This window comes from Cherax quadricarinatus, unplaced genomic scaffold (genome assembly GCF_038502225.1).
Source record: "Cherax quadricarinatus isolate ZL_2023a unplaced genomic scaffold, ASM3850222v1 Contig2676, whole genome shotgun sequence".
NCBI lineage: Eukaryota > Metazoa > Arthropoda > Malacostraca > Decapoda > Parastacidae > Cherax > Cherax quadricarinatus.
Genome location: NW_027197702.1, coordinates 11,080 through 25,674, shown reverse-complemented (window position 1 = coordinate 25,674; position 14,595 = coordinate 11,080). Strand labels below are relative to the sequence as shown.

At 39.0% G+C, this 14,595-nt stretch overlaps 1 long non-coding RNA gene across 1 annotated transcript; it reads right to left on the bottom strand.

The window, feature by feature from the left end:
• Positions 1–12,596: 12,596 nt before the first annotated feature.
• Positions 12,597–13,930, bottom strand: LOC128693305 (uncharacterized). The gene is made up of 2 exons (XR_008407700.2): positions 13,624–13,930; positions 12,597–12,870 (listed from the first exon to the last, which is right to left on the bottom strand). It is a non-coding gene; the product is annotated as an uncharacterized lncRNA (long non-coding RNA).
• Positions 13,931–14,595: the final 665 nt, after the last annotated feature.

Genomic DNA, 14,595 nt, shown 5'->3' with positions numbered 1-14,595 from the left:
GGAATAGGTGGTAAGTTACTAAATGCTGTAAAGAGTTTTTATGAGGATAGTGAGGCTCAGGTTAGGGTGTGTAGAAGAGAGGGAGACTACTTCCCGGTAAAAGTAGGTCTTAGACAGGGATGTGTAATGTCACCATGGTTGTTTAATATATTTATAGATGGGGTTGTAAAAGAAGTAAATGCTAGGGTGTTCGGGAGAGGGGTGGGATTAAATTATGGGGAATCAAATACAAAATGGGAATTGACACAGTTGCTTTTTGCTGATGATACTGTGCTTATGGGAGATTCTAAAGAAAAATTGCAAAGGTTAGTGGATGAGTTTGGGAGTGTGTGTAAAGGTAGAAAGTTGAAAGTGAACATAGAAAAGAGTAAGGTGATGAGGGTATCAAATGATTTAGATAAAGAAAAATTGGATATCAAATTGGGGAGGAGGAGTATGGAAGAAGTGAATGTTTTCAGATACTTGGGAGTTGACGTGTCGGCGGATGGATTTATGAAGGATGAGGTTAATCATAGAATTGATGAGGGAAAAAAGGTGAGTGGTGCGTTGAGGTATATGTGGAGACAAAAAACGTTATCTATGGAGGCAAAGAAGGGAATGTATGAAAGTATAGTAGTACCAACACTCTTATATGGGTGTGAAGCTTGGGTTGTGAATGCAGCAGCGAGGAGGCGGTTGGAGGCAGTGGAGATGTCCTGTCTAAGGGCAATGTGTGGTGTAAATATTATGCAGAAAATTCGGAGTGTGGAAATTAGGAGAAGGTGTGGAGTTAATAAAAGTATTAGTCAGAGGGCTGAAGAGGGGTTGTTGAGGTGGTTTGGTCATTTAGAGAGAATGGATCAAAGTAGAATGACATGGAGAGCATTTAAATCTGTAGGGGAAGGAAGGCGGGGTAGGGGTCGTCCTCGAAAAGGTTGGAAGGAAGGGGTAAGGGAGGTTTTGTGGGCGAGGGGCTTGGACTTCCAGCAGGCGTGCATGAGCGTGTTCGATAGGAGTGAATGGAGACGAATGGTATTTGGGACCTGACGATCTGTTGGAGTGTGAGCAGGGTAATATTTAGTGAAGGGATTCAGGGAAACCGGTTATTTTTATATAGCCGGACTTGAGTCCTGGAAATGGGAAGTACAATGCCTGCACTCTAAAGGAGGGGTTCGGGATATTAGCAGTTTGGAGGGATATGTTGTGTATCTTTATACGTATATGCTTCTAAACTGTTGTGTTCTGAGCACCTCTGCAAAAACAGTGATTATGTGTGAGTGAGGTGAAAGTGTTGAATGATGATGAAAGTATTTTCTTTTTGGGGATTTTCTTTCTTTTTGGGTCACCCTGCCTCGGTGGGAGACGGCCGACTTGTTAAATATAAATAAATATATATATATATATAATATATATATATATATATATATATATATATATATATATATATATATATATGTATATATATGTATATGTCGTGCCGAATATGTAAAACTGGTCAATTAGCAAGAACTCATTTAAAATTAAGTCCTTTGTATAATTTTCTCTTATTCGTTTAAAGATATATTTTTTTCGTTAATGTTAATGTAAAAATTTTAATCTTGCACCAAAAGAATCTTAGAAAACTTACCTAACCTTATTATAACAAGAACAATTTATTTTAGCCTAACCCAACTAAATATATTTTAGATTTGTTTACAATAATTTAATACTAAACAAACACAGTGAAATATATTTTTTTCGTTAGGTTCAGAATGATTTTGGCGAAATTATTGCATACACAAATTTTCACTTGTCCTATATGGCAAGATGAGCGTTGCTATTTAAGCCAAGATCGCAAGTTCTGCCTATTCGGCACGACATATATATATATATATATATATATATATATATATATATATATATATATATATATATATATATATATATATGCCCTCTACTTCCTCACCAGCTGCTGTATTTTCACTTCGCCTCCCTCTCCATCTGGTGAATATAATCTGTTTCTATCCCTCGCTGTGTCACCATCTGGAAAAGATCCGGGCCCGGACTGCACCGGGGAACCTACTAATACTATTTCTAATCCTTCCAACTGGTGTATTTCCTCTACTCCCTTATCAGTTAATGTAGTTACTAGTCTCCAAGAAAAATCTAACACATACTCTAAGAATAATTCACCAACACTAGAAGTTTCTTAGCCGGTCTAATGGGGCATTCCCATGTAATCGCACCGAAACAATTGAAGAATAAAAGCATCCATAGGAAGCATTATTGTTTTGGAGGTCACTTGATCTGCAAGAGTTATATTACTTGTCCCAAGACAGACAAATGCTATAAACTATAGAAAAAGCAGTAAGCTGTTCCACCCGTGTAATAGTGCAGAACAGTTACCATACGGTAATTTATTTTTTAATTGTAGTAAAAGATTACCTTAGCTTAATACATGAGATTAGCTCGTGTACCAGGATAACTTCAGAATTACAAGTTTGAGAGATATTGGGAAAAAAATCCTATAGATTGAGAGCTTAATCGTGAAGGCAATAGGTTTAAGATGAATGTTGAGAGCCCTGGGATAAAAGCAATAGTTTCTTAGCTCTTGGCTTAAAAACTATCGTAAAAGAGATTTCACATGAGAGGAAAAATGAGAGGTAGAGAATGAGACGTATGGGATTAAAGTAATGAGATGACCGTAAAAGGATGAGATCTGTGGTTTGTGAGCCCTTAAAAAAGATTTCGATTCAAAGTCATATGGGCTTAGCGGTCAGTGTATAACAAGGCACGAGTGGTCAGATCTCAGATATTTAAAATATTGGAAAAATATATATATAAACCTCAAGCATTTCCCGAAGTTATCTAAGCTAACACAGGCATCAGCAGTCTCGTGTTTGGAAAATAGATACCTAGCAGACAGAACTAACTATTCACAAGTGAATTCTATTTTGTTTTTTTTTTTGTTTTTTGGTATAAAAGAAAATATATTTTGGAGAACAATTAATGAAATAAAATGATAAAATAAAACCTTGCCTGCAACGTGTCTTTTATTCATAGAAAAAAAGTATATACGTATATTTTAGTAGAAGCTGTTGCGACATTTAAGAATTCAGATAGTGCGGAGAAATATTTACTTTACCGAAGTCTGATTGTCACTGAATATCCACTGTCTGCCCCATGGGCTGCCTGTCACTTAATATACACTTCACGCCCCATGGGCTGCCTGTCACTGAATATACATTCATGCCCCATGGGCTGCCTGTCACTTAATATACACTTTACGCCCTATGGGCTACTTGCCTGGGAAGATTCATTCACTTTATACCCAATTTCTGATTGCCTCTGAAGATTCTCATTAGGGCCAGGCGGCTCTGTCTCTGAAAGTATTCTTTATATACCCAGGTGCACGCTTCCCTTGAAGATACAAATTACATGTTCACTGGCTGCCTGCCCCCTGAAGATGTACTTTGCACCCCAACGACTGCGTATCCTCTAGAAGGTCCTTTACACACCATGTGTTGCCTAGACCTGAATGTACACTATACCCCACGGAGATGCTTCTCTCTGAAAATGCCTTTGTAACCTCCGAGAAAGCCTGACCCTGAATATGCCTATCCCTAAAGACAAACTTTTCACTCCACAGGCTGCCTGTCCCCGTTGATGCACTCTCTCTAATCAAGGCACTACCTGTTCTTGAAGGTGCACTGTAAGGTATAAGGGTCGCCTTTCCCTAATGATGCACTTTACTCACCAGGGGTTCCTGTCCCTAAAGTTACATATTACATACTAGGAGCTTCATTTCTCTGAAGACACTCCACACACAAGAGTATTTTGTACCCCACGCACTTTACACACTAGGGGCTGCTTGTTCCTGTAATTACACTTTACCAACTATGAACTGCTGTCCTTGAAAATACGCTCTACACACCACGGATTGCTTGTACCTTATGTTAAATGTTGAAAGCTAGAAGCTACCTGACCCTAAAGATGTTTTACACAACAGAAGCTGCATGTCCCTGAAGATACACTATGAGCTGTGCGTTCTAAAGATGCACGCTACGCACCAGGGGCTCCTTGTCGCTGAATATACATTCACACACAAGGAGTTGCCTATCCATGTAGCTACGTTTTAAACACCATAAACTGCCTGTTCCTGAAGGAACACGTTAAGCATAGTTATCTTTTGTCCCCGAAAAAAAAAACTTGCAACCCAAGGTTTCTGTCATTGAAGAAACACTACGAATGATACTACGAAGAACAAGCTACCACACTGTTGTTAAAAAAGTGAGCCACTACAATGATGGTGCAAAGAAAAAGCCACTACAATGTTATTACAAAAATAAGCACCTACAATAAAGGTACATAAAAACCACCACAATGTTAATACAACAAGCCACTATAACGATATATAAATACCACCACAATGTGGTAACAAAAACAAACCATTACAATGATGGTACATAGAAAAAGCCATTACAATGTTAAATGTTAAAATAAAAACAAGCACTACAATGATAAAAAGAAAAAGCATTACAATGTTAATACAAAGAATAAGCCACTACAATGATAGCGCATAGAACAAGCCACTACAATGTTGGTGCAAAAACAGGATCACACAATGTTGCTACAGAGAGCAAGCTACTGCAGTGATAATTCAAAGAACAAGTCTCTTCAATATTGGCACAAAGAACAAGCCACAAAAATGGTGATAAAAATTAATAACTTCATTGTTGTTATATAGAACAAGCTTCGAAATAGTGGTGGAAAGGATTAATGGTACAAAGAACAAACCAATACAATAATGATGCAAAGAGTAAGCCACTACAATGTTGGTACAGTGAATAAGCTACAACAATCTCTACACAAAGAAGCTATGCACGTGGAACAAAGAATAAAGTACCTAATACGATGTTAATATGATGAACAAGGTATTACAATAATATCAAGAAAGAGCTATTAAAATAGTGGAACACAGAATCTACTGCAATATCAGCACGGAGAACAAACTACCACCATGCTTGTTGGTGTTAAGTACAATCCACTATAATGTTGGTAGAAAGAACAAGCTGCTTCATTGCAGGTACAGAGAAGATTACAATGATAGTACAAAAGATGTTACTACAGACCTGGAGAGTGTACAAAGAACTTTCATGGCACACACAAGTGTGATAAAGCACCTAAACTACTGGGAACGGTTGAAGGTCCTTGATCTGTATTCCCTCGAACGCAGGCGAGAGGGAATGATAATATACACTTGGAAGGTCCTGGAGGGATTGGTACCAAACCTGCAAACGAAAATCACTCCATGTGAAAGCAAAAGACTCGACAGGAGATGCAACGTTTCCCCGATGAAAAGCAGGGGTGCCACGAGTACACTGAGAGACAACACAATAAGTGTCCGGGGACCAAGACTGTTCAATTGCCTCCCAGCATACATAAGGGAGATTACCAATAGACGCCTGGCTGTCTTAAGAAGGCACTGGAAAGGCACCCAAAGTCAGTACCTGACCAACCGGGCTGTGGTTTCTACGTTAGCTTGCATGCGGCCAGCAGTAACAGCCTGGGTGATCAGATCCTGATCTACCATGAGGCCTGGTCTCAGACCGGGCCGAGGGGGCGTTGACCCCCGAAACCCCCTCCAGGTGAACTCCAGGTAAACTATGGTGTTGGAACAAAGAAATAGTTAATACAATGGTACAAAGACAAGCTACTACAAAGTTGGTACAATTAAATGTTGCTACAATACAGGTACAAAAATCAAGATAGTCACAAAATTGTTGATACAAAGAAAAGTAACTATAATTTGGGTACAAAGAACAGTATTCTACAATGTTGGCACAAAGAAGAAGCTATATCTAAGTTGGAACAAGGGCAGTCTACTGTAATATTGGTACAATGAACTACTATGATGTTGGTACACATCACAAGCTACTTCAATGCTGGTACTAACAATAGGCCTTTACAATGTTGGCACAAAACATAACTACATAGTTGGTATAAAGGACAAGCCACTAATAAAGTCTAATGACTTTTCTTTTGTACCAAAATTAGTACACAGAACAAGCCATTGCAAGTTGGCATAATGTAGAAGCTACTACAAATGCTATCACTACAGAAAGATCAAGCCGTTACATTGTGGTACAAAACACAAGCCGTTACATTGTTAGTACAAACATCAAGCCGCCACATTGCTGGTACAAGGAAGCCGCTACATTATTGGCACAAAGAAAAAGTCGCTAAATTACTGATAAAAAATAATTAACTACAATGTTGAAAAAAGGAACATGCTACTACAGTAATGACAAAGAATTCTAGCCTACAGTTGTTCGGTCAAAGAACCAGTTAAATATCACTGCTAAAAAAAACATGCCACAAGTAATGGTACAAAGAAAGAGCTAATAAATACTGTGATGTTTTTCTTTATACCATAGTAACAACATATTCTTTGTACCAAAATTGTAGTAGCATCTTCGCTGAAATATTGCAGTAGCTTGTTCTTTGTACCTACATTGTAGTACTACTGTTATACCAATATTGTTGTAGTTTGTTTTTGTACTAACACTGTAGTGGCTTGTTCTTTACAGCAATATTTATTAGTTATACATGAATGGTATACAATACCGCCAAGATGAAAATCAGACACATGTGCAACATCTGGGTATCTTTATTATTGACGCTACGCCATCCAATGATTTTATCAATACAAATTCAAGGACATGAATGGAAGACAGAAGAACTATATACAACAGATGAGGTAATCAGTCCCTCAGCCTTGGAGTTGGTATGAAGAAGACCGTATTTGTATTGAATTTGTATTGATACAGGCACTGAAGGGCGAGACATCTACAATAAAGATACCTAGATGTTGCACATGTGTCTAATTTTCATCTTGGCGGTATTGTATACCATTCATGTATAACTAATACATATTGCTATAAAGAACAAGCCACTACAGTGTTAGTACAAAAACAAACTACAACAATATTGGTATAACAGTAGTACTACAATGTAGGTACAAAGAACAAGCTACTGCAATATTTCAGCTAAGATGCTACTACAATTTTGGTACAAAGAATATGTTGTTACTATGGTATAAAGAAAAACATCTACTGTATTTGTAGACAGAACAAGCAACTACAATGATTGTATATAGAAGAAGCAAGTACGTTGTTGGTACAATGAATAAGCTAATACAATGTTGGTACAGAGAACTACCTACTACAGTGCTAGTGCAAAAATAGAACATAACATAAGAAAGAAGGAACACTGCAACAGGCCTACTGACCCATGCGGAGCAGGTCCATGTCCACCCCCCCGGATTAGACCAATGACCCCCCCCCCTGGATAAGCTTAATGACCCACCCAGTCTGGTTATCTCCACTCAAGGAGCATGGCACCAGACCCATCAGCACAAGCTAGTCAGGTCCATCTCACACCCACCCACACCCACTCGTGCATTTATCTAATCTATTTTTAAAACTACACAACGTTTTAGCCTGAATAACTGTACTCGGGAGTTTGTTCCACTCATCCACAACTCTATTACCAAACCAGTGCTTTCCTATATCCTTCCTGAATCTGAATTTTTCCAACTTGAAACCATTGCTGCGAGTCCTGTCTTGGCTGGAAATTTTCAGCACGCTATTTACATCCCCTTTATTTGTTCCTGTTTTCCATTTATACACCTCGATCATATCCCCCCTAATTCTACGCCTTTCGAGAGAGTGCAGATTCAGGGCCCTCAGTCTATCCTCATAGGGAAGATTTCTGATACATGGGATCATCTTTGTCATCCTCCTCTGTAAGTTTTCCAGAGCATTTATATCCATTCTGTAATACGGTGACCAGAACTAAGCAGGATAGTCTAAATGAGGCCTAACCAAGGATATATAGAGTTGAAGAACAACCTGAGGACTTCTATTATTTATACATCTAGATATGAAGCCAAGAATTCTGTTAGCTTTATTGCGAACACTAATGGACTGTTGTCTTGGTTTTAGATTACTTTTCGCAATCAGTAGTATTAAGATCTACATTATTTAGTTTATATGTGGCATGGTTACTTACCTGTCCAACATTTAGAACTTTGCATTTGTCAATATTAAACTGCATCTGCCACTTCTCCGACCATTGCATCAGTCTATTCGGATCATCCTGAAATGCTCTAGTATCCTTATTAGAATGAATTGAACGGCCTATTTTAGTGTCATCAGGAAATTTGCTTATGTCGCTATTTATTCCCTCATCTATTTTGTTTATGTAAATTGTGAACAACAACGGGGCCAACACTGACCCCTGAGGAACACCGCTTGTGACGTGCCCCCATTCTGATTTCTCCCCATTTATGCAAACTCTCTGCTGCCTATTTGTCGGCCATGCCTCTACCCAGGAAAAAGATTCTCCAAATATTCCGTGTGCCTTAAGTTTCCTCAATAGCCTCTGGTGTGAAACTCTATCGAAAGCCTTACTGAAGTTCATATACACAATATCATATTCATTACCATGATCTACCTCCTCAAACACCTTAGTGAAAAAAGTTAGTAAATTCGTAAGACAGGAACACACCTTTGTAATACCGTGATGAGATTCATTAATTAGTCTTTGCCTATCAAGATGGCTACGAACTGCTTCGGCAATTATTGATTCCATAAATTTTCCCACTATGGAGGTAAGGCTTATTGGTCTATAGTTCGAAGCCAAGGACCTGTCACCTACCTTGTAAATAGGTTTTACATTTGCCATTTTCCACTTATCAGGCACTATGCCAGTTTGTAGTGATATGTTAAAAAGATTAGCCAAAGGTATACTAAGTTCCTATTTACATTCCTTTAACACCCTTGCAAACAGTTCATCAGGACCTGGGGATTTGTTAGGTTTTAGTTTCTCTATTTGTCTGAGGACCATGTCACTAGTTACCACAATCGTGCCTAGTGTATTATCATTCTGTTCTACATAATCTATTATTTCAGGAATATCGCTAGTATTTTCCTGGGTGAAAACTGAGAGGCCGTAGGTATTGAGAATTCCTTTCTTTCTCTCTTTAATTGAATATATTGATTTCTTAATTGTCCATCCCCTCTTTTGATACGCCTATATATGCCTCTCTTTTGACCAATGAGATGTTTTAATCTATTGTTCATCCATTTGGGATCATTTTTGTTAAATCTAATTTCCCTACTCGGAACAAAAGTTATCTGGGCAGCTAGAACTATGCTCTGAAAAACGTCATCCTGGCAACCAAGATCATCTATCTGACCCATAGTCAGGATATCCCAATTTAGCCACCCAGGTAATTTTTCAGTCCCATGAAGTCGGCCAAGCGAAAATCTATGACAGATTTGATTGCAGTTATCTGGGTAATTCCATGATATATTGAAACTAAGTGATTTGTGATAACTTTCCCCAAGCTCATCATTAACCTCAAGATTATTAATTAGTGAATCTTTGTTGGCAAGAACCAAGTCAAGCAGATTGTTTCCTCTAGTTGGTTCTGTCACAACCTGTTATAAAAAGCAATCCTGAACCTATCATCATATTTCAGATACGCTAGCCATGATGCCACAGACTTGTTTCAAATATTGCTATGTCAGCATAGTTCAAACCTTACTAGCCATGACGCTGTCCCGTCGTAAGGCTTTGTCGAGTGAAGGCATACTCAGGCAGTGAAACACGTACCCTCAGGCAGTCAAGACATGAGGAGACAGGCTGGACCTCCAACCACGTATATACTCAACATACTACTGTATAACAAGCACAGTGAGTTTATCATTCACTATCACTCCATCCTCTGAACCCTTACAAGTGGTGCCAACGGTGTATACGTAAATTTGATATTTAAATACCAGTGGAGTGTACTCAGCAAGCCAGTGGACAGCTTAATATTTAATAATAGTATTTAATATCTTTATTTCTATAAGTGCAAAGTATACAGGCCTAGCTGACAGTGACATAATACTATATAGAAAACCGCTTGTTATGCAGAGGATTTCGGGCAAATTAGGTTAGTTTTGTCCCAGAATGCGACTCTCACCAGTCGACTAACACCCAGGTACCCATTTTACTGATGGGTGAACATAGACAACCGGTGTAAGGAAACACGCCCAATGTTTCTACCCTCGCCGGGACTCTAACCCGGACATAACCGTGAGAAGCGAGAGCTTTAGTCACCAGGCCACGGGACACCTCAGCTTAACCAGTTAACTCCAGCTATCTCCACACCTCTACAATGTATATGTGGCTTATTTGCAGAACTTTCGAGGAGTGGTTACAAGTTCATGCATATTAAGCAAGCCAGTCGAACCAGTAGCCTAGTAGTAAGCCAAGCCAGTCAAACCAGTAGCCTAGTAGTAAGCCAAGCCAGTCGTCTGCCGTGTTTATAATGCTGTAATGTTGGTACAAATTAAAAATCTGTTATAATGCTGATACAAAAACCAGCAACTATAATAGTGTACAAAGAACAAGTTACTACTATACTGATATAAAGAGCAAGCTACTACTATACTGGTATAAAGAACAAGCTACTACTATGCTGGAATAAAGAACAAGCTACTACTATACTGGTATAAAGAACAAGCTACTACTATACTGGTATAAAGAACAAGCTACTACTATACTGATATAAAGAACAAGCTACTACTATACTGGTATAAAGAACAAGCTACTACTATACTGGTATAAAGAACAAGCTACTACTATACTGATATAAAGAACAAGCTACTACTATACTGATATAAAGAACAAGCTACTACTATACTGATATAAAGAACAAGCTACTACTATACTGGTATAAAGAACAAGCTACTACTATACTGATATAAAGAACAAGCTACTACTATACTGGTATAAAGAACAAGCTACTACTATACTGATATAAAGAACAAGCTACTACTATACTGGTATAAAGAACAAGCTACTACTATACTGGTATAAAGAACAAGCTACTACTATGCTGGAATAAAGAACAAGCTACTACTATACTGGTATAAAGAACAAGCTACTACTATACTGATATAAAGAACAAGCTACTACTATACTGGTATAAAGAACAAGCTACTACTATACTGGTATAAAGAACAAGCTACTACTATACTGATATAAAGAACAAGCTACTACTATACTGGTATAAAGAACAAGCTACTACTATACTGATATAAAGAACAAGCTACTACTATACTGGAATAAAGAACAAGCTACTACTATACTGATATAAAGAACAAGCTACTACTATACTGGAATAAAGAACAAGCTACTACTATACTGGAATAAAGAACAAGCTACTACTATACTGGTATAAGGAACAAACTACTACAATGTTGGGACAAAGAAAAAGCTACTACAATATTGGGACAAAGAACAAACTACAAGAACGTTGATACAAAGAGCAAGGTAATACTAGGCTGGTACGAAGAACAACCTACTACAATACAGGTACAAAGAGCCAATTACAATAATCGTAGTACAACGAACCCGTTGCTATGTTGTTGGTATATTGAATAAGCTACTGTAATGCTTGTGCAGTAAATGTACTGCAACAAGGTTGGTACGATGAACGACTACACAGAGGAAAAAAATTATAGGAGACATGCATGGTCAGGCTCTTTGATGCTTTTCAACAACAACTGAGTTACTCTTAATGATCTCGTTGACGGAGTTACCAGAGCATGTGGTGGTAGCGAGGGAGAGAGGAGAGTGGGAGGAGAAACTGAGGGAGAGAGGAGAGTGGGAGGAGAAACAGTAGGGGGAGAAACAGTAGGGGGAGAAACAGTGGAGGAGAAACAGTGGAGGAGAAACAGTGGAGGAGAAACAGTGGAGGAGAAACAGTGGGACGAGGGAGAGGGAGAGAGGAAAAAGAATAGGGAGTGCGGGTTTAAAGAGTGATGAGGAAGGGGGAAGGGATGGGAGTGGAGGAAGAGAAACGAGAGCTGGGACATTAATAGGGAGAGAGAGACAGACAGACAGACGGACGGATAAGGAATGGAAGAATATAGGAGGAAGGAGAGCTGATGAAAATATAATCATTATTTTAATTTTTCAAAATTGGATATATCAGTAGTTTGCTGCTATCCTAATTAAAATGATTGTTACATAATGGAATATACAACTGGCTTTGTTTTCTTGTATTCCGACATTTGGTGATGGAGACTGTCAACGTGAGACGAGAGACTTCAGTAGCTTCCAAGGTTATCGTTCCAGCCAAGTTAGTTTGTTTACCTACCTGGAGGTTGTTCCAAGGGCCAACACTCCGGCGGCCCAGTTTCATAATAGTCTATGAAATTATCTTCATAACAAAGCAAGACAGCAACATTGAAAGTAAACCAAAGGATACTCATCTACATTAACATACTAATAAATTAACGTATATAGGAGTAGTGAACATTTGTTGTTACAGTAACGAAAGAGTAGGCAAGGAGCGACAGGTAAGTAAGCAACGATGCTACAGGAGGTCGTCAGTGACGTCAATCTGGCCATACGTGAACTACACTTCAAATGACGAGCTGCATCAAGCTTACCAAAATTGCTTTGAAACCCAGGTGTATCATGTTGTGATGAAGTATTATGCAGCGGCTAAATTGGATCTTCCTAGCTGTAGAGAGATGGTCGTCAGGAGAGAGGAACAGTGCATTAACTATATCTCAAAATTTATGCATATATTTAATGCACATCAGGGATAATTTTATAATTTATTAATGAACTAAAAATAATGTTAAACCACTGTCTTCACACAGTGATTCCTTTCCGTGGTTCTATCAAGGTCAGGTGATTCCTCTTCATGGTGAGAGTTAACTCAGGTGATTCCTCTTCATGGTGAGAGTTAACTCAGGTGATTCCTCTTCATGGTGAGAGTTAACTCTTGTCTTGTTCACTCCAGTTGAAGAGGCCATGAGATATGGTGTGGTGACACTAAGTCTGTGTGAAGACAGTGGTTTAACATTATTTAGGTTTAGTTCATTAATAAATAAAAATATCACTGATGTGCATTAAATATATGCATAAATTTTGAGATATTATGTGTGCGTATATCTGGACATTAGTGCGAAGCCTCCTCCAGTTTGGAAAAGACAGATGTCTTTACCTACTGCAGTTTACATTTATTTAGAAAGTACTTGAGAAACCACTTCCTTGACGGTATTTGTAACGCGTTGCTGTCTTTCTGGAGTTGATCATTGTCCTCTCCTGTTCTTATTCTTCTCGTTACTTTAAATAATCTGCAAACCCATTCAATCACAAGTAACCACCACCAATGGCTGCTAATCTCTTGGGTTCTATCATACCTTTATTTCATATAGAGTTTGCCTCCAACACCTTGAGTTGAATAATTATTTCCTAACTGTCCCAGTGGCTTAAGTGTACTCTGAGCCTTTATCTGTGCTTCCACACACTTATGCTTCCTGGCTCAAGCAGGTTGACCTTCTCTGCCCTCTGAAATTCTTTGTATATCTCTCACACTGTAATTAACTGTTTCATAATCGTTCCCTTTTCTAAGGTCATTAGGTTCTCTTCATACGCCTAAACAGCGCACTTGAAGTCTACACAATTCTAACCTTCACACTTTAACCGGCACACCTCTAGCCCAAAAGTTTCTAACCCCTACACTTCTAATCTCACACTTCTAACTCCCACACTTCAAACCTTCACATTCCTAACACCTGTATTTCTTACCCTGCTAACATGCGTTCCGTCTATTTTTTTGCCACATTAACTTTTTGCTTAACCAATGACAGTTTTCCAGTGACGTCTTGTGCTTACTCCTCAGATCCGTGCGGAGGCAGCGTACCTGTACGACGCCGTGCATGTGTACGCCCGTGCTCTCAATGAAACACTGAGAATTGGCGGAGACCCTCACGACGGTCGGGCACTCATCACCTCTATCCTGGGTACCACCTACCGCAGTGCCATGGGGTAGGTACTCTCTCCCTCTCCACCACTAGCCGACTGGCTAGCTAGTACTCTTTTGCTCTCTACTTTCCCCAGTCTCATCCCTTTCTCACTCCTTCCTCCCCTCCCCCCCCCGCTCTCTCTCGCAGGGGGAAAAAGGAAACGAGAGAACGATATAATCCTGTGGGTGTGTGTGTGTCTGGGTGTGGGTAGGTGTGTGTGCGCGCGCGCACTGGCACCTGCAAGTGTTTACAGTTTCGTCATGTGTACCTGGGTGGGTGAGTGAAAATCTATTTTCAGTTACCGCAAGAGCTCACAATCGTGGTGTTGAGTTTTTACATTTGTTTTAGCAGACAATCGTCTCTCAGCTCATTCCATGCAACAACCGATTTCTTTCATAAATATTATCAAATAAGCTTTATTTGTGTACGTACGTTTGTTTGTGCTTGCTTGTGCGTCTTCAATACCTATTTGCAATTATCTGTTTGAGTTTGTGGGTGTTGAGCTTTAGCTCATTCGTTCCCTAACGTGATTTCACTTTTCGTATTAATGAACCGATATGCTGGTTCAGTCTCTTCTTTATTACGATCTAGACTGTTTGAGCCGCTAATTAGCGATTAAGCAGTGAAAAAAATTAAAAATGCTGTATATATATTGTGTGTGTGGCATCCATCTGTGTCCTCTTGTTCTTAAACTTTTCATAATTACCAGCATGTCTACCATACCTGTGTAGATGTGTTGTGTGTAAAGTTTCCT